General features: G+C 36.0%; 1 long non-coding RNA gene across 1 annotated transcript in view; it reads left to right on the top strand.

The window, feature by feature from the left end:
- Positions 1-2,561: 2,561 nt before the first annotated feature.
- The window catches only part of LOC140709565 (uncharacterized), a 41,518-nt gene continuing 22,741 nt past the window's right edge, over positions 2,562-21,338 (top strand). Inside the window, exon 1 of the long non-coding RNA XR_012090063.1 lies at positions 2,562-2,784. This is a non-coding gene — a long non-coding RNA (uncharacterized lncRNA). The remainder of the gene's footprint in view (positions 2,785-21,338) is intronic.

Genomic DNA, 21,338 nt, shown 5'->3' with positions numbered 1-21,338 from the left:
TAACATGGAATTGGATAGAATCTATTCAATTAGAATATCTTGTGAAACATTTTATACCACTTAAATGGCATAGCCCATAGTTCTTTTGTGTTGAACATTTACCTGATTTGTATTTCTTTTGATTTTTTTGTATTTTTAGTTTAAAATTCTTGTCCCATATAGACCTGTGCTTTTCATAGCATGTAACACTGACCATCTGTATCAGAAACAACTAGACTGTTTGAAATGCAGATGTTTGGATCTACCTTAGAGCTTCTGAAACAGAGGCTAGGGATGTGTTTGGAAATTTTCTTCCTTAGGAAGTGTTCATATAAATTCTAGAGTTTAAGAATTTTTACTATAGACCTAGCACAGTAGTAGGTACTAAAAATGTGTTTTTAAAATGAATGATAAACAGGAATATGTATATTTAGCTGAAACTCCCATTTTAATATAACATTTATCTAAAGAATTTATGTAGCAGTAGTTCATGCCAGCATTCCCAAATAAATGAATATCTTAAAGTTTGTTACATTGAATGAATATTTTTTCAAGTAAATAGTTGAACACAGTGAAACAATTATGTTTGTATTTGTATAGCTAATTTAAAAAAATACTGGATAATTTTCCTCTAACTGGTATAACACTGCATAGATAAAGTGTGGTTTAATATGTAGTTACCATTGCAATACCACAAGTTACTCACCAAGCTGAGTCTATGATAACTAGGAAACTGCCTCTGTCAAGTAAGAATTAAAATGAGGAAAGCAGAAGGTCCTGGCCAAATGAAAAGGATTTTGGAGATTAATATTGAAGTTCTTAAACTTGTATCTGTGTGGCAGATGTGTGTACAGACTCCGTATAAAACTGAAATTCATAAAAACTTAAACCTAAGTACTTAGCAATTTTGCATAAGTCCATCTCTATTTTTAAAACAAAATGATGAAACAAGTTTTAAGGCAGACGTCATCATTATGTTAATACCTTGGAGTAACTGGAAACAGCAATAAATAAACTCTGCATAGATGTTAGTTTAAAATTGCAGTGGTAGAAATGATCTAAAGAACATCTGAGGAGCATGATTAAAATGGAGTCTTGTGTGGTCTGGAAGAAATAAAATGCTCAACAGAGCTTAGCCATTCCTCAAGGGTGAGTCCTTGACTTTATAAATATTTCATTAATTCAGCCCCAACATAGTAGCAAACTATGGTGTGAACTGAACTCTAAGACTCAAGAATAGAAGAATGTTACGTGTAGCTTAGAGAAACAGCAATATCCCTTCCTACTGTTTCTGTACTGAGGTTTGCATATTCACAGTTGCTTCTGTTAACCACTCAAGAGAGTAAAATTACCAAGGCTTTCCTTTTATATGTATTTGATCAAAATTCAAAAATTCAAAATGAAAAAAAATCCCTTACACCTTTTCAGATTAACTAAAACAGTATTTTCTAGCAACAAAGACCAGTGACAATCATAATTTCAGTAACAGGTACACAATTGGAAGGAGAGGAGGCTGAAGTTACCTTTCTGTTGCTTTAAATATCTATAGCTGTACCAAAGAGAAATTCCCATATGACATCCAAACTAAGCAGATGTCTTTTTTTCTGTTGAGAATATGTTTCTTAGTCATGAAGCTTCCATTGAGTGTGTGTCATCCAGAGTAGAAACATGTTTTCCAGTCTGGTTTGTAGATTTCTCAGAACCCCTTTTGATCCTTTTAATTTTATTAACTGAAGTGGAAACCTCTTGACATCAGAATTTTTGCAAAGTTTATTCCATATTATAGCTCTTGAAAACCTTTAACTGCTTAGCAGTTGATCCAGATTGTCACCTAATGAGTAAGAAAATCTTCCAAAGTTCCTAGCATTTGAACCCATTAGTTGCCATAAACTCAGAAATGATTATATTATTCTTGCAAAAACAAATTAAAACCTTAGGTTTATTCTACTATTTTTCCATTATAAATAGGGGCTTTCCAGCATCACTAAAGCAGTACACGTGCCAAAAATGTTAAATCCGTCATTTCTCTGTACCAGTGTACAGAAAATACAAGGTATAGAGGAACAAATGAAACAACAGAATAAGCAACCAATTAAAAAAGAAAAAAAATAACAAAACAGAAAACGAGACCATCTACAAGTCCCAGTCTTTTCAATAAGCTGATGTATTGAATAAAAGACAAGTTGAGGAAGGGAAACATTAGCAAATTAAAAAAGATTTTAGAGTGAAAACAACCCGATGAAATATATCATCCTTGAATGAATCCTGGTTTGAATAAGCTAGCTCTAAGACATCACTCTGGAGCCATTGCAGAAACTGAAATATGTACTGGGTATTAGACAATAAAGATGTTCCCCTTTATCCTTGGTTTTGCTTTCTGAAGTTTCAGTTACTAGCCATCAACTATTGTCCAAAAACGTTAAATGAAAAATTACAGAAATAATTCATGTTTTAAGTTGCATGCTATTGTGAGTAGCTTGATGAAATCTTGTGGTGTCTCACTTTGTCCTACTCTGGACATGAATCACCCCTTCCTCCAGAAAATCCATGCAGTCTATGCCACATGTCCCTGAGTCACTTACAAGTCCTCTCAGTTATTGATCGACTGTCGCGGTATCTCAGTGCTTGTGTTCATTAATGCTTATGTTACTTCATAATGGCTCCAAAGTATAAGAGTAGTGATGCTGGCAATTTGGATATGCCAAAGAGAAGCCATGAAATGCTTCATTTAAGTGAAAATGTGAAAGTTTTGCACTTCTTAAGAAGAGAAAATAACATCATATGCTGAGGATGCTAGGTTCTAAGGTAAGAACTAACTTTCTACCTGTGAAATTGTGCTAAAGGAGAAAGAAATTCATGCTAGTTTTGCTGTTGTACCTCAGACTCCAAAAGGCGAAGCCACAGTGCTTATCAGTGCTTAGTTAAGATGGAAAAGGTATTACATTTGTGGGTAGAAGACATGAATAGAAATGATGTTTGACTGATGGCAGTGTGTTGAGCCAGAAAGCATTGATCCTATACAAAGGAAGACTTTAGCAAGGGGATCTCGTGAAACAAGTGACACGGAGCCATTTATTTCACATAAGGGGTGGTTACTAAGATTCAGGAGCACAGAAGGTCAAAAGTAGCCTAATACTACATCACTACATCACTTACCTCACTTCATATCATCAGATAGGCATTCTCTCATCTCACATCATCACGAGAAGCAGTGGGAGTACAGTACAATAAGATATTGTGAGAGAAAGGGCACATTCACATGACTTTTATTACAATATATTCGAATTCTGTTTTATTAGTTATTGTTAATCCTTACTGTGTCTAATTTGTAAAATAAACATCATAAGTATGTATATACTTATAGGAAGGCACATAGTATATGTGGGGTTTGCTACCTTCTTTGGTTTCAGACATCCACTGGGTGTCTTAGAATGTATCTCCTGTGGGTAAGGGAGGACTACTATATTTACAAATTATTATTTTTGTCACATTTGATAAAGATGTTGTGATAATTAAGTTTATGTCTCAACTCTACTGGGCTAAGGGATAGCTGATAAAATGTTCTGGGTGTTTCTGTGAGGGTGCTTCCAGAAGGTATTAGCATTTGAATGTGTAGACTAAGTGAGGAAGATCACCCTTACCAATGGAGGTGGCCATCACTCAATCCCTTGAGGGCCTGAATAGAACAAAAAGGTGGAGAAAGGTCAAAGTTGCTCTATCTGCTTGAGCTGTGCCATCGGTCTTCTCCTCTCCTTGTATATTAGTTCTCTTGGTTTTCAGGCCCCTTTGAACTCCATTTCTCAGGCCTTTGGACTCTGCCTGGGTGCATTAGTCTGTTCTCATGTTGCTATAAAGAATTACCTGAGACTGAGTAATTTATAAAGAAAAGAGGCCTAATTGGCTCTTGGTTCCACAGGCTATATGGGAACCATGGCTGGGAGGCCTCAGGAAACTTATAATCATGGTGGAAGGTGAAGAGGAAGGAGACGTGCCTTCCAAGGCCACAGCAGGAGGAAGACAGTGAAGGTGGTGGTGCTACACACTTTTAAACAACCAGTTCTTATAAGAACTCACTCACTGTCACGACAACAGCAAAGTGGAATTCTGCCCCCATGATCCAATCACCTCCCACCAGGCCCCTCCTCCAACACTGGGGATTACAATTCAACATGAGATTTGGGTGGGACACCAAACTATATCACTGGGACATACACTATTGGCTCACCTGGTTCTCAGGCCTTGGGGATTGAATGGAATTTCACCACTGACTTTCCTGGGCCTCCAGCTTGTAGATATCAGATTGTGGAACTTCTCAGCCTCATAATCATGTGAGCCAATTTCTCATAATCAGTCTTTTTCTATGTATGTATATATATCCCACTGTCCTGGTTTCTCTGGAGAATTCCAATCTATACAAGTGTCACAGTCATATAGAAACATAGCTTACTTTCTAAATATATGTACCTTAATATTTAAAGATAAAATGTCATGATAAATGTAATTAAAACATGTAAGCAAAAAATATGAATTAGATTGATGAAGCAAATGTGGCATAGTATTTATTATTACATCTCAGTTTTAATTATATGGTTTCATTGTACTATTTCTTACCTAATTTATTGAAAATATTCATAGTAAACTTTAAAAGGACCTACATAGCCTTTCATAGTGCATTAATTATTTAGAATTTTTTGAATGAGAATGGGCTTTATATATAATCTAGAAAGTATGAGTTTTAGTAGCAGAGGATGTTTACCTTAATATTTAGAGATCTGCATTCAGGTAAAATCATGGATAAAAGTCTAGTCCAGTTGTTTTCACTCTCAAACCAGGATTTAGTCAAGGACTTCTCAATCCTATTTAAAATAAGAACAATAATCCTTGTCACCCTCCCATGTCAAAGGGGTGTTATAATGATGAATGAGCTCCAGGAATAGATTTAGCCTGCTGATATATTTGTAACCCATATGGCTGCATCACCCTTTGACTTTTCTAAGAGGAATGGAAAATCGCTACATTTGGTATGCCACAAATTAAATTTCTGTCAAGTTTGGCTTTAAAAACCACTCTTCTAGCAACTCAGGTTTTCATGAGCTGGCAAAGAATCTTCATAGGATCCCAAGGAGGTAACTAATGTTGTAACACTAGTAGTGAATGATTTTGTGTAAAACTGAAAAACATGGTTGCCATTTGAAAAATAACTACTTTTTGTTTTTAAAATTAGCTTCATTAAAGTATAATTGACATAAAATCCTACATATGTTTAATGTATGAAATTTGATAAGTTTGAGCACATGCATACACCCGTGAAACCATCACCACAATCAAGCTAATAAACAGTTCCATCACCTCCAAAAGTATGCTTATCCCCCATTTCAGAAAAACTTTTTTTTTTTTTGAGACGGAGTTTCACTCTTGTTGCCCGGGTTGGAGTACAATGGCGTGATCTCGTCTCACCGCAACCTCTGCCTCCCGGGTTCAAGCGATTCTCCTGCCTTGGCCTCCCGAGTAGCTGGGATTAGAAGCCTCTGTGACCACGCCCGGCTAATTTTGTATTTTTAGTAGAGACAAGGATTCTCCATGTTGGTCAGGCTGGTCTCGAACTCCTGACCTCAGGTAATCCACCCACTTTGGCCTTCCAGGGTGCTGGGATTAGAGGCATGAGCCACTGCTCCCAGCCACGATTTTTTTTTTTAATTGAAAAGCTTTAAGAATTATTTGGCAGTGCTGTGCACCCTGTGTAAGTACTGAAACAACCAGAGATATTTAGAGGGTCAATATTTTTAGTGCTGATTACATCAGAGCAGTAATAAGTTAATAAATAAATTTGTACAGAAAAGTATTACTTCACTGTAAAATTCCTGAACTCCTATATCAAAAGGTATTTATTAAGTACTTTTTATGTGTATAAATGTAGTAAAGATTAATCCAGTACATTTGCATTAGAAACATATTACACTGTAATCTACTAGAGGATTTTTTTTAAGTTGTTGAATCCAGTTTAGCAAACATTTATCATAAATCTTTATCCCCCATGTCAGGTGGCATTTTCATAATAGCCTGTTTAGGAAAATTCAGCTATTTTTTTTTTTTTTTTTTGGAATTAATGTCTGTGGCTAATCTTAGAGAAAATTTTTGGCTTTCTTTTCATTCAGAGAGAAAAATAGCCTGGGTATTTATTTATACTTGATTCCATGAGCTGAGATTATATGGAGTGTACCATAGGTACAGGGTTTAAAAATTAAAGGTAGAGATGATATCCTAAGTAGAAATGAACTTGGAACTGAAGAGTATCCTAGACATCCAAACAAAATGGTAGAGTAAGATAAATTAAATTTTATTCTACTCAAAAATGAGAAGTTTTCAGCAGAGGTCACATTGAGACCAATGATTAAGAAACAAAAGCAGAAGAGACAAGGGCTTTGTAAACTCCTCAGTCAGGGAGGGTGCTGTTTTGGGACTAAGGCTGTTCAGACATCACTAGAGCTAAGCGCTGTGTGTTAGCTGAGCTGAAATACAGTGTAATGGATAAATTTCTTCTACTTAGAATGTCCTGAGAGCAACCCACTTGTAAAAGAGGTCGTCACATAAGGAGTGTCCACCCAGGGAAACAATAGGTACCAATCAGGAGGCCTTTGGATTCTGTGAAGAAAATATTTGGTAATTAATCATGCCTTGCAACACGGTGAGAAGTTTTATTGAACAGTGGATCTCTGAATTGATAAAATCTCAATGCTTACAGTCTTATTTTAGAAACTGAAGAAGTTTAAAAGGCCAAATTGAATAGTATCTGGGTACATAACGAAATGAAGGCAGAAATAAAGATGTTCTTTGAAACCAATGAGAACAAAGATACAACATACCAGAATCTCTGGGACACATTTAAAGCAGTGTGTAGAGGGAAATTTATAGCACTAAATGCCCACAAGAGAAAGCAGGAAAGATCTAAAATTGACACTCTAACATCGCAGTTAAAAGAACTAGAGAAGCAAGAGCAAACACATTCAAAAGCTAGCAGAAGGCAAGAAATAACTAAGATCAGAGCAGAACTGAAGGAGATAGAAACACAAAAAACCCTCCAAAAAATCAATGAATCCAGGAGTTGGTTTTTTGAAAAGATCAACAAAATTGACAAACCGCTAGCAAGACTAATAAAGAAGAAAAGAGAGAAGAATCAAATTGACGCAATAAAAAATGATAAAGGGGATATCACCACCAACCCCACAGAAATACAAACTACCATCAGAGAATACTATAAACACCTCTATGCAAATAAACTGGAAAATCTAGAAGAAATGGATAATTTCCTGGACACTTATACTCTTCCAAGACTAAACCAGGAAGAAGTTGAATCCCTGAATAGACCAATAGCAGGCTCTGAAATTGAGGCAATAATTAATAGCCTACCAACCAAAAAAAGTCCAGGACCAGATGGATTCACAGCTGAATTCCACCAGAGGTACAAGGAGGAGTTGGTACCATTCCTTCTGAAACTATTCCAATCAATAGAAAAAGAGGGAATCCTCCCTAACTCATTTTATGAGGCCAACATCATCCTGATACCAAAGCCTGGCAGAGACACAACAAAAAAAGAGAATTTTAGACCAATATCCCTGATGAACATCGATGCAAAAATCCTCAATAAAATACTGACAAACTGGATTCAGCAACACATCAAAAAGCTTATCCACCATGATCAAGTGGGCTTCATCCCTGGGATGCAAGGCTGGTTCAACATTCGCAAATCAATAAACATAACCAGCATATAAACAGAACCAAAGACAAGAACCACATGATTATCTCAATAGATGCAGAAAAGGCTTTTGACAAAATTCAACAGTCCTTCATGCTAAAAACACTCAATAAATTCGGTATTGATGGAACGTACCTCAAAATAATAAGAGCTATTTATGACAAACCCACAGCCAATATCATACTGAATGGGCAAAAACTGGAAGCATTCCCTTTGAAAACTGGCACAAGACAAGGATGCCCTCTCTCACCACTCCTATTCAACATAGTGTTGGAAGTTCTGGCTAGGGCAATCAGGCAAGAGAAAGAAATCAAGGGGATTCAGTTAGGAAAAGAAGAAGTCAAATTGTCCCTGTTTGCAGATGACATGATTGTTTATTTAGAAAACCCCATTGTCTCAGCCCAAAATCTCCTTAAGCTGATAAGCAACTTCAGCAAAGTCTCAGGATACAAAACTAATGTGCAAAAATCACAAGCATTCTTATACACCAGTAACAGACAAACAGAGAGCCAAATCATGAATGAACTTCCATTCACAATTGCTTCAAAGAGAATAAAATACCTAGGAATCCAACTTACAAGGGATGTAAAGGACCTCTTCAAGGAGAACTACAAACCACTGCTCAGTAAAATAAAAGAGGACACAAACAAATGGAAGAACATACCATGCTCATGGATAGGAAGAATCAATATTGTGAAAATGGCCATACTGCCCTAGGTTATTTATAGATTCAATGCCATCCCCATGAAGCTACCAACGAGTTTCTTCACAGAATTGGAAAAAACTGCTTTAAAGTTCATATGGAACCAAAAAAGAGCCCGCATCTCCAAGACAATCCTAAGTCAAAAGAGCAAAGCTGGAGGCAGCACGCTACCTGACTTCAAACTATACTACAAGGCTACAGTAACCAAAACAGCATGGTACTGGTACCAAAACAGAGATATAGACCAATGGAACAGAACAGAGTCCTCAGAAATAATACCACACATCTACAGCCATCTGATCTTTGACAAACCTGAGAGAAACAAGAAATGGGGAAAGGATTCCCTATTTAATAAATGGTGCTGGGAAAATTGGCTAGCCATAAGTAGAAAGCTGAAACTGGATCCTTTCCTTACTCCTTATACGAAAATTAATTCAAGATGGATTAGAGACTTAAATGTTAGACCTAATACCATAAAAATCCTAGAGGAAAACCTAGGTAGTACCATTCAGGACATAGGCATGGGCAAAGACTTCATGTCTAAAACACCAAAAGCAACGGCAGCAAAAGCCAAAATTGACAAATGGGATCTCATTAAACTAAAGAGCTTCTGCACAGCAAAAGAAACTACCATCAGAGTGAACAGGCAACCTACAGAATGGGAGAAAATTTTTGCAATCTACTCATCTGACAAAGGGCTAATATCCAGAAACTACAAAGAACTCAAACAAATTTACAAGAAAAAAACAACCAACCCCATCAAAAAGTGGGCAAAGGATATGAACAGACATTTCTCAAAAGAGGACATTCATACAGCCAACAGACACATGAAAAAATGCTCATCATCACTGGCCATCAGAGAAATGCAAATCAAAACCACAATGAGATACCATCTCACACCAGTTAGAATGGCGATCATTCAAAAGTCAGGAAACAACAGGTGCTGGAGAGGTATGGAGAAATAGGAACACTTTTACACTGTTGGTGGGATTGTAAACTAGTTCAACCATTATGGAAAACAGTATGGCAATTCCTCAAGGACCTAGAACTAGATGTACCATATGACCCAGCCATCCCATTACTGGGTATATACACAAAGGACTCTAAATCATGCTGCTATAAAGACACATGCACACGTATGTTTATTGCGGCACTATTCACAATAGCAAAGACTTGGAATCAACCCAAATGTCCATCAGTGACAGACTGGATTAAGAAAATGTGGCACATATACACCATGGAATACTATGCAGCCATAAAAAAGGATGAGTTTGTGTCCTTTGTAGGGACATGGATGCAGCTGGAAACCATCATTCTTAGCAAACTATCACAAGAACAGAAAACCAAACACCGCATGTTCTCACTCATAGGTGGGAACTGAATAATGAGATCACTTGGACTTGGGAAGGGGAACATCACACACCGGGGCCTATCATGGGGATGGGGGAGGGGGGAGGGATTGCACTGGGAGTTATACCTGATGTAAATGACGAGTTGATGGGTGCTGACGAGTTGATGGGTGCAGCACACCAACATGGCACAAGTATACATATGTAACAAACCTGCACGTTATGCACATGTACCCTAGAACTCAAAGTATTAAAAAAAAAAAAAAAAAAAGAAACATCAGAAAAAAACAAAAAACAAAAAAAACCAAATTGAATAGTATTTGGCATGCATTAACAAAGTCAGCGATTGCTAAGTAGTGTGATCAATGCTTCCACTCCACAATTTCAGAAAAAGAATAATCATTATAGCATACACAGAATTGACAACAATTATAACCATAATAACTTCTATTTGGTTTATCTGTCTGATATAAGGAAAGTAGAGATTTGGTTATGTTATAGTGCTTATAGTTGTGACAGCGTAATACAGATCAAAGAAATTTTTTATAAAATTCACTGAATATTAAGTATTATTAGGGTTTGATAGTGTTCACCAATTTCATGTGTTGAAAACGTAATCCCCAATGTGGCAGTATCGAAAGTGGGGCCTTTACGAAGTGATTGGATTATAAAGTCTCCACTCTCGTGAATGGATTCATCCATTCGTGGATTAATGGAAGAGTGGGTGTTCATGGGAGTGAAACTGGTGTCTTTATAAACAGAGAAGGAAAGACCTAATCATGCATTCTGGCATACTCAGACCCCTTGCCATGCAGTACTCTGTGCCACTTCAGGACTCTGCAGAGAGTCCTTACCAGCCAGAAGTCTCTCACTAGATGTAATCCGTCCACCTTGGACTTCTCAGCCTTTATGACTCTAAGAAATAAATTTATTTTCTTTACAAATTATCCAAGTTCAGGTATTCTGTTATAAACAGAAAACAGACTAAAACAAACATTTACTAGTGGGTGGAAACAACATATCAGTAAACATCCCTAAATGATAATAATATTTGCATTGCATCTACAACAATGCTTACATTTGCATGTATAACTGTTAGGAATACATTCAGATGAAAGTCACAGAAATCCTGACTTAAGGTGACTTAAACAAAAGAGAATTTATGCTTACATTTTTTTCATGTAGCAATTACATCTGAAAATAAGAGCTGTGATAAATGAAAAAAATGCTCATCATCACTGGCTGGCCATCAGAGAAATGAAAATCAAAACCACAATGAGATACCATGTCACACCAGTTAGAATGGCGATAATCAAAAAGTCAGGAAACAACAGGTGCTGGAGAGGATGTGGAGAAATAGGAACAGTTTTACACTGTTGGTGGGACTGTAAACTAGCTCAATCATTGTGGAAGACAGTGTGGCAATTCCTCAAGGATCTAGAACTAGAAATACCATTTGACCCAGCCATCCCATTACTGGGTATATACCCAAAGGATTATAAATCATGCTGCTATAAAGACATGCACATGTATGTTTATTGCAGCACTATTCACAGTAGCAAAGACTTGGAACCAACCCAAATGTCCATCAATGATACACTGCATTAAGAAAATGTGTTACATATATACCATGGAATACTATGTAGCCATAAAAAAGGAGGAGCTCATGTCCTTTGTAGGGACATGGATGAAGCTGGAAACCATCATTCTGAGCAAACTATCACAAGGACAGAAAACCAACATGTTCTCACTCACGGGTGGGAATTGAACAATGAGAACACTTGGACACAGGAAGGGGAACATCACACACTGGGGCCTGTCATGGGGTCGGGGGAGGCGGGAGGGATAGCATTAGGAAATATACCTAATGTAAATGACGAGCCAATGGGTGCGGCATACCCACATGGCACATGTATACCTCTGTAACAAACCTGCATGTTGTGCACATGTACCCTAGAGTTTAAAGTATACTACTACTAATAAAAAAAAAAGAATTCTGGTAAAAAAAAAAAAAATAAGAGCTGTGATAATGGTTACTATGTGCAATGATATCAGGAGAGGTACCTCCACAATTTTCTTGGTCTTTTCCTTATGATGGCAAAATGGTTGCTCCAGCTCTAGAAATCATGACCATATTTAGAATATAAAAAAGGAGGGACACGTTGCCCCAGACATATCCATCTCCTTTAGTAGGCAAGCTAAAGATTTCCTTTTCCTTATCAAACTTTTCCTTATGTCAGTGAGCTAGAACTGAGTCAAATGATCAGTTGTAGCTGTAAGAAAAGAAATATATCTAACAATGGGAAGCAGTATTATCATGCTTAGTTTGGATTAATCATAATTCATTGCTAGGGGCTTCATGTATTACTGCTCTGAATATAAGCAAATTTCTGGTATCAAGGAAGGGCAGAGAAAACAGAGATGTTGCTGAATAGGTAAGAGAATGCCATGGTTTCCTCAAATAACCGCTATATGTAGAAGGTCATTTTATGCTTATTCAACACAAAATCTGAGGCATATATGCCAATCTTGGTAGTATATAATCTGTTAGGTAGCTAAAATATATGCAAAATGTTAAAGATAAAATTCATTTTGAGAGTACTGGTTTACATATTCTAGAGAATTAAAACATGGAGTTTATTTGAATATTTTTAAATTTTGTTTTACTGTAAGTTCTGGGATACAAGTGCAGAACATGTAGGTTTGTTACATAGGTATATGTGTGCCATGGTGATTTGCTGCACCCATCAACCTGTCATCTGGGTTTTAAGCCCGGCATGCATCAGTTATTTGTCCTAATGCTCTCCCTCCCCTCACCCCCACCCGCCTTCCCCACCCCGACTGTCCATGGTGTGTGATGTTCCCCTCCCTGTGTCCACGTGTTCTCATTGTTCAACTCCCTGAGTGAGAACATGCAGTGTTTGGTTTTCTATTTGAACATTTTTATGTTTGTGTTTATATCACTGCTGTGCTATGTAAAGGCAAATACCTAAAAACTGTAAAACAACCATCAAAATAATATGATCAGAAAACCAGTATACTATAATAAAAACAACAATAGCATAGTAGTGAAAATATACAAAATTCTGTCTAATATCCACGACTAGTGAGTGGTATGACTTTGGATAACTTCTGTTTCCTGCCTGGTGTTTGGTTTCTCATTGGTAAGTTGTATCTCTGGAGTTCTTTAACTCACTCTAAAACTCATGATGCTAATTAAATAGATAAAAAGCCTGACCTAGATTTGATTATCATATATGACTCTGCTGTTTAAAATTAAAAGATTAAACATATTCTTTTATAGCTTAAATAAATTGTATGTTAGTTACTATTGCACTTAATTCAATAAATTATAATTGAACTTACCAATAAGTCACATTAAACTTACTTTGTATTTCAAAAATATTTTTAGCATAGCTAATTAGGAACACTCAACTCTATAGAAGAAATTCTCTATATATTAAAGCGAGGCTTGCCAAATATTTAGTTGTTTTCATGTCTTAAAATATACCTGCTGTGAAAATATAAAACAAGAACAAGATAAATATTATAAATTTAATTTATTTAACATATCATACAATTATAAAATGATTATAGTTTTCCAAAACCAGACATATTACACCAAATTTTAATAATTTTCTTGTATTTGTACTGTTTTCAAAAAATATAGCAGATTTTGTGAAATTATCCATTAGTATTTTTTATACTTTTGTTACACTCAGGATTCAAAAATGTAGTTATATGAGTCACTCTACATTTGCTGCATTAATTAATTATGGCTAAGAAATATTTTGTTGCATTTCTAGAAGATATTTCTTCCCCCTGCACTCTGCCTGTTATCTGCATTGTGTATAATAGTAGTTACATTTGAAAACCCGTTTATAGTACAGGTTATAGTTGAAAATGTTCTTGTAGTTTAGCAACATTGGAATTATTTTCTAATGTCAACAATAAAAATAAAAATGAATACGGTGGAGGGAGTTGAATGAGAAGGCAACTTTAAAGTTCAGGGGTAAAAAAAATTATGTCCCATTTTATAAGTACCACCATTGTGGCTTGTTCAATCGGTGCATTCAAATATATTTCCTGAAATTTTTAAGTTGTGCTTAATCAAATGGCTGTGCAAATAGCCCTTGAGCAAAACTATATGCAGCTTTAAAAATTAAGTCCTTATAGCTATAGGGTGTAACAAGTAACCTTTAGAGTCTTTAAAATACATCAGCACAGTTAGGAAATATTTGACACCTGGGAATTTTCTTTTGGCGTTATTAGGGTTACAGGTATAGTCAAAATATTCATGTCAGAAAGATTTTTCAATGAAAATTCCAGATGTTTGACAAATGTGTTGCCTTATAATCCTCTTTAAACATATGCTATATGTCCATTCTTCCCAAGACTTTCTCTTTAAAAAAATACGTTAGCATCAGTAACTATCTTGACCTAACGAGTGATGGATAGAGATCATTTAGAATTTTCAGAAATAAAGAAATATTGAACGGTATACATATAATTGGCAATTTTGGAAATACTATTTTCATCTCTTCTTAGTGGCATATTGCGGTGGATATTTGTCGTTATTTTGTCTGCCTGGCACCTATCTTTCAAATATTTCTCATCTTTGAGTTTTGGTAAGAAGCAGTGCTTCTCACCAAATCTCTCACCAAATGTCTGATACTTGATTTCCCAGATTTCATGGTAGGTAGGGTGTGAATCAATGACTTAGACTTCAACTTTCTGACTCACTTGACCCAGACATCAAATCAGGAGTTGGTGATGCAAGGACCGCCAGAACTCTTTTCTGTTGGAGGTTGCAGAAAGATTCAGTTCCTGTAGAGTCAATATCTGTGCCGAATGGTGGCATCTTAAATCTAGTACTTTCCATATTAGTAATGCAAGCTGCCTTGTGCCATCCTAAGAGGTGACTCGGTCGGGTCTTCACTAGACAGTTTTGAAATATAATTGTTAGACTTATTCCTGGTTTTATAACTTGACACTTGTTTGTTAGTCCACTTGGTGCTTGTAGTGGCCATGAGAATGTTTCTCACAGACCTCCAACTATTAAAAGCTTAACTGAGCAAGGGTATAGCTGGTATGCTCTGAATTCATCACTGAATTTGTCCTTGCTTTCCAAAAAGGCTGCACAGAACCACTGACTGAACTCAGCAACAATGTTAAGACAGGCCATCTGTTGGCTCAAGCTTTCTTTAGCCCGTATTCAGAATCCCCCGTTTGATCTTCCCCTTCTCTCCTTCACAGGCATGGAATTGCTGCAAGGTCTGATGGCTCTCCAAGCTGACCCAGATCCCTTCCCATTTTATTTAAAGGGATATTTTCCCTAATGAAATACCTGAACTTTTAATTCTGTCCTGGTGTCTCCTTCTTGGAGGACAGAAACTAGCACAGAGATACTGTGATTGAACACACATTTTTAAACACATTTCTTTTCTGCTTAAGTAAGCTGGTGTTGGGTTTCGTTACTTTCAGCGCATTGAAGGATACATATGTATTGTAGGACCCTTAAAAAAATGGTGTTAATTACTTCTGAGCATGACTGTAGTCACCCCTCCTTGCCCTGATATTTTATTTTAATCAGGCATATATTAACATATCAGTGAAATAATATTCACTTAAAAGTATCCAAATAAAGACCAAAAATGATACAAATGTTCTGGTCTGTTTTAAATGTAAAATACAATGTACAAAAATTTACCAAATCCCTTTCTGGGAAAAGGGTTTCTTGCATGAGAACCCATTACTTACTTATTGAACAATTAAAGTTCTTCTTTAAGGATGACTTATCATGGAACAATATGTAATGTAGACAGTGTATGTAAATGGAATATTTAAATAGAAAAAGCCAAAACAGTAAGGTACAGTATGCTTTTGTTTTTTATTGAGGTGTTACTGTACATAACAAAATGAGCAGACTTTGTATAAAGTTTGAAGAGTTTTGACAAATGAATGCACCTTTATGACCAAATTGTATACAAATGAAAATTTTATACAAATCGAAAAATTTATACAAATGAAATCAAACAGCAAATCTTTTGTGTCTGACTGCTTGGAGTCAACACAATGTCATTGATAGTCAGCCATGGTGTTGCATATATCAGCAGTTTAATATTTTTATTCCTGAGTAGTAGTGAATTTTATGAATACATCAATTTGTTTAGCTACTTTCCTTTTACAGAAATTTGGATAGTTTGCAGTTTTTGTAGATTATGATTAAAACTACTGTGAACATTCTTGTAGAAGCAATTTTGTGGACATGTTTTCATTTTTCTTGGGTAATTACATAGGGATATGTTTTATGCTGGATTAATTACTGTGATGGGATAAATGTGGGCTCACCTTTGTATTAGAAATGTATGAATTATTTTCCAATGTGATTGGACAATTTTCTGTCTGCACCAGTAATGTATAAGAATTGTAGTTGCCCCACATCTGTTTTTTCCCTTTGTGCCTCCGTTCTGTCTTTTAAATTTCTGTGTATTCTTTGTATTCCATCCTATCTCTTTTATTATCTTTTTAGCTATCTTTCTTTATATTGTTTTATAGTGGTTATTGCAGGAGTGGCAATATACATTCCTATCTTATTACAGCCTGTCTTATATTACCCCTTTGTGTACAAGGTAAGAATCTTACATCAGTGTAATAATTACGTATTTTACTGTCTCGCTATTATTTTTATATATGTTATTTCTTCATGTGTTATAAACTCATAACATATGGCTATTATTTTTGCATCTTAATATTAATCTGATTTCAGATTGCCTTAATCTTTAGGCAAAAATGCTCTTGGGTTATATAATACAAATGTTTTTGCCTCTCCTTTATTAAAAAAAAAAAGAGAAATGTATGTAGAAAAATATGTACATATCTAAAGTGTTCAATTTGATGAGCTTCACAAATGTAGACATTCATGTAACCAATGATCAACTCAAAATATAGAACATTTCCAAATCCCCAGAAATTCACTTTATGCCTCCATTTAGTCAATCTGTATACCTCATCAGGTTTCTCAGACTCAAGAGACTGTCGCTTTCTTTTTGAGTTCTATTCAACCTGTGCCACAGGACTAGAGTTTTCCCTCAAGGGAAAGATCATAAATATGTGGATCTCATCCGAGGAGATTCTTTACTTTTAAGGGTGAATCCTCTCTGATCGCTACCTGATTTTCACTATACACCAGAGACTTCAAAATGTTTTATTTTCATTAGTCCGTGTATGGTTTCTCATTGTCAGCTGTTAAAGAGTTAGTCTGTTGCATTACCAGAACTACAGATCCTGAGGGGTAGTTTTTATTTATCCTGCTGAAAGATAAAACAAATATACTGTAATTAGAGATATTTGATTGTGTGTAATCAGAAATGACATTTAAGAGTGGTGTTTCGAGGAAAAAAAGCATGCTTTCAAATAACAAGAGAAGAGATGACAGAAGAGAAGTAAACAATACAGGTCAGGCAAATATTTCCCTAGCTAGCCCTAAACAAATATTTCTTCAATCTCCTCAGTCCTTCATTTACTAAATATCTCCTGAGTGACTCCTCACTCATTTGTGTATACAAAACTCTCAAAATTTGAAGACAATTTAGAATGTCATTAGCACAAGAATAGCTATGGTAATATGCTCTTCCCCTTCTATTTACTGCACCCAGTGGTTTCTAGAGTATTTGGAGGGAAGTCTAATAAAACAATCTTGGGTAGAGTTAAAAAGAAGTCAACACAAAATGGTTGTGTTAAAGCAGAGATATGCCAAAAAAAAAAAAGAAAAAAAAAGTATTATTTCTAACCAGATCATCCTCCTCGGCACCCAGTTAGAGATTTTACTATGTAATATGTATCTTTAAAATGTTCTTCCCCCATTGTCTTACTCTGGCATTTTTTGCTGCTTAGATTTTATTTTCTCCCAAAACACTTGGAGAATGCTTTCTTTGTTCTTGATATGTAAAAATTCTAAGGTATATCCATAAATGGATTTTGTTATATATTTGTTTGGGAGATAGTGAAACTTTTCCCTCTTATGCTTAAATTTGGTTTAAGTTCAAAAATGTTTTCTTATCTAAAATAATTTTTATATGTGTGATTATAATTTCTCCAATAAAAATATCTGTATCTATAATTCTAAAGTTTGGTGTCCAATCCCTGTACTTCTAAATCCCCAATCCCCTCTAAATAGCATCCTGTCTTTCTGTTCTTGCTTTCTGAGAGAATTTTTTATTTGTTCTACACAACGTAAGTTTAATGTTTTGCCATTTGTTTAGGCAGTTTTTGGCTATTTTCAATTCAGATTTCAGTTCTTCTCTTCAACTTTAAATTTCTGCTATCATAAATGTCCTTTTCCAGCACATGCTATTTTTTTCCTTCAGGACTTTTGGCTCCTGTCTTATGAAGGTCAACTCTTGTATGCTAGTGATGACTGATAAAAATGAACAAATACTTAGGAACTGGTATTACTTACTAGATGCTGTGTTTTCCACTGAGTATAAAATAGTGAATTTGCAGTCTACTAGGGAGAAAGAGACATCAATAAAACAGAGACAAAAGCATGATTTTGAATACTAAGTGCAAGCTCTTGGGAGAAGCTGCAATGTGAGAGTGCAATTATTAATGAGTCTAACAAATACAATTTATCTCGGAAATTTAAAAATGAGTTAATAGCAGAAAATGTATCAAAGTAGATCTGACCTTAACAGCATAAAAGCCTAGAATGACCAAGAAACACCTAGAAAGTCAGGTAGTGGTATAGTATAGAGGAAAGGAGTAGAAGAAAAGATGAGAGGTCAAGGGAAGGAGAGCAGATCAGGAGAGGGCTTGTAGGAAATTGTAAAAACAATTTTTTACTCCAAGGGACATGTTAAACCTTTGGAGTATTTTGAAGAGGGAAAGTAACATGATCTGACTTCTGTTTTTAAAAGGTCACTCTGCTCTTTAGGAATGGAGGAGTAGGAGTGGAAGATGATCATTATGATTTTTTAATGTTGCTGAGATCTTTTGCTGAATTCACTTTTAGCAGTAAGATTAGTTTCATATTGTTGTCCAGTGCTGCCTTTGTCTAGTCTGGTCTCATCCTAGATTTGGTGAGTAGGAGTCACTGTAAGCTGGCTCCTATGTCCTTTTGACGTGTCCCCCTCACTCCTAGAACACTCTTATTCTGTGGCACTTCAAGATGTGCTAGGATTGTCCTGTACTTTTCTAAAAACATCCCTGGAAACAGCAATTATTCCCTAAAACCATAGTTCTTAGTAGTTGAGATAGTACTTAGAAACCAAGGTTTTGACATGAGGTAGTTCATATTTTTGAGTCTTTTTTTGTTATTTTTTTTTCCAAAAAAACCTTGTTTTTATAACTAAATGTTCAAATTTATTGACAAATTTGTTCATTTTGATGATTCATTTATGTTTCTTAAAAATATTTATCTTGCCGGGCGCGGTGGCTCAAGCCTGTAATCCCAGCACTTTGGGAGGCCGAGACGGGCGGATCACGACGTCAGGAGATCGAGACCATCCTGGCGAACACGGTGAAACCCCGTCTCTACTAAAAATACAAAAAATTAGCCGGGCGAGGTGGCGGGCGCCTGTAGTCCCAGCTACTCGGGAGGCTGAGGCAGGAGAATGGCGTGAACCCGGGAGGCGGAGCTTGCAGTGAGCTGAGATCCGGCCACTGCACTCCAGCCTGGGAGACAGCGAGACTCCGTCTCAAAAAAAAAAAAAAAAAAAAAAAAAAATTTATCTTACCTTTATTTCTTAAAGAATTTTCACTAGGCCTTTAACACTCTAAAAGAAACAGGTTTGAGTTTTGATCAACTCTTCTTTTTGAGGTCTTCATTTGTTTTTTATTTCAGTAATTTCTGCTTTCATCTTAATTTTCTTGAATTTGTTTTGTGTTGATCATATTTATCTTCGATTTTTATTTTTAATTTTTTTTAGAAATGCATTCTTACTCTGTAACCCAGGTTGGAGTGCAGTGATACAATCATAGCTCACTGCAGCCTCAAACTCCTGGGTTTATGCTATCCTCCTGCCTCAGATCCCCAAGTACCTAGGACAACGGGGGCACAGCACCACCTTTAGCTAATTTTTTTTCTTTTTCTCACTGTCTTGCCCAGGCTGGTCTCAAACTCCTGGGCTTAAGCAATCCTCTCACTTCCGCCTCCCAACATGCTGGGATTATAGGCATGAGCCATCGTGCCTGGGCTGGTGTTCAATATTCTTGAGTTGAGTGCTTAGAATATATTTTCAAATTTTCTTTATATAAATTAATTCCATTATGAAATAAAAGAATACTTATGGCATGTATGGAATATTAAATATAATGAAATTGACAACCTTTTCTCCAGCAAATAAAGATTATTGTTGCTATTACTGTCTTATTGATAAACATCAATCTTGGTTGCGCATCCCAATCTCCTAGGGAGCTTTTAAAAATCCTGATGTCGAGTTCAAGCCCATAATGATTAAATCAGAATATTAGAAATTTTCTAATCACCAGATAATTCCCATGTGCAGCAAAGTTTGGAAACCATTGGGAAAGATCAGTCATTTGTTAGCTCATTCGTCCTGTTTCTTGCTGATTACAAGAAGAAAACAATGTTTTTGTTTTGTTTTCAAAAGTATTATTTCCTGTAATGTATGTTAAAATCTACTGTTTCTTAAAAATACTGTGCCATAATGCCTTTTGGGAAACTCACAAATTGTGCATTTCACCTATACTTGGTACATGAAAGCAACAGAATACTGTAGAAACAAGTTCTCTGTGAAATCAGGGGTCCTTTGTTTAATAAATAATCAGAATAAGGGAGAAAATTATAAACCCAAATTTATAATTGATAAATCAATAATTAGTTTTTAGACAATTCATTTAAATAGCAACAAGTTTCTGCTTTTTTGAAGGAGACTTGTTTTGGCAGGGGGAAGAAAAAGAATTCATCCATTATAAAATTGATCCCAGATACATGAATATTCACCAGTAAAATAAATTCATTGCAGTCCCTTGCCAAGTTCTTCCTTTCCTAATCGGTCCTACTTCTAGAGTCTTCTCCTCTCTCCCGATCTTTCCCTTCCCCCTCCTTACTTAATTTTATTTGCGAATTCTTGCCATTTGGAACAGTTTTTGGAGAACAGAAAAGTGATGCTTGAGAGGTGAAAGGCAATCACAAACTGGCCTGGAATCAATTGATAGGGGGAATTCTTGACAGCACTCGCCAGCTGATTCCCAGCTGTACTTGGGATGCGGCTGCTCGGCAGCAGTCTTAGCAATTTGGGTCCACTCATGGTAATTGGTTTCAGATGAAACCAGAACAACTCATTTCACACTGTCCTCATCCCACTGCCCGAGGAACAGAAGGACGTAATATAACATATTCAGGGCAGAATCCCAGCTTCATGGAAATCCCGTCACTAAAATTCTGGTCTGAATTGGATGTGATTGTGTCCTGTTAGTCCCTGTGTGGTAAGAAGGATTAGTCTAATGTTATTGCAGTGGTTAGCTGTGCTCACCCTGCAGCTCTGCTATCCCTCTTATATTTCCCTCAGAACATCTTGTTTTAAAAAAA

Source organism: Chlorocebus sabaeus, chromosome 21 (genome assembly GCF_047675955.1).
Source record: "Chlorocebus sabaeus isolate Y175 chromosome 21, mChlSab1.0.hap1, whole genome shotgun sequence".
Taxonomy (NCBI): domain Eukaryota; kingdom Metazoa; phylum Chordata; class Mammalia; order Primates; family Cercopithecidae; genus Chlorocebus; species Chlorocebus sabaeus.
Note: the sequence above shows the minus strand (reverse complement) of the source record. Positions and strands in the feature narration are given on the sequence as shown.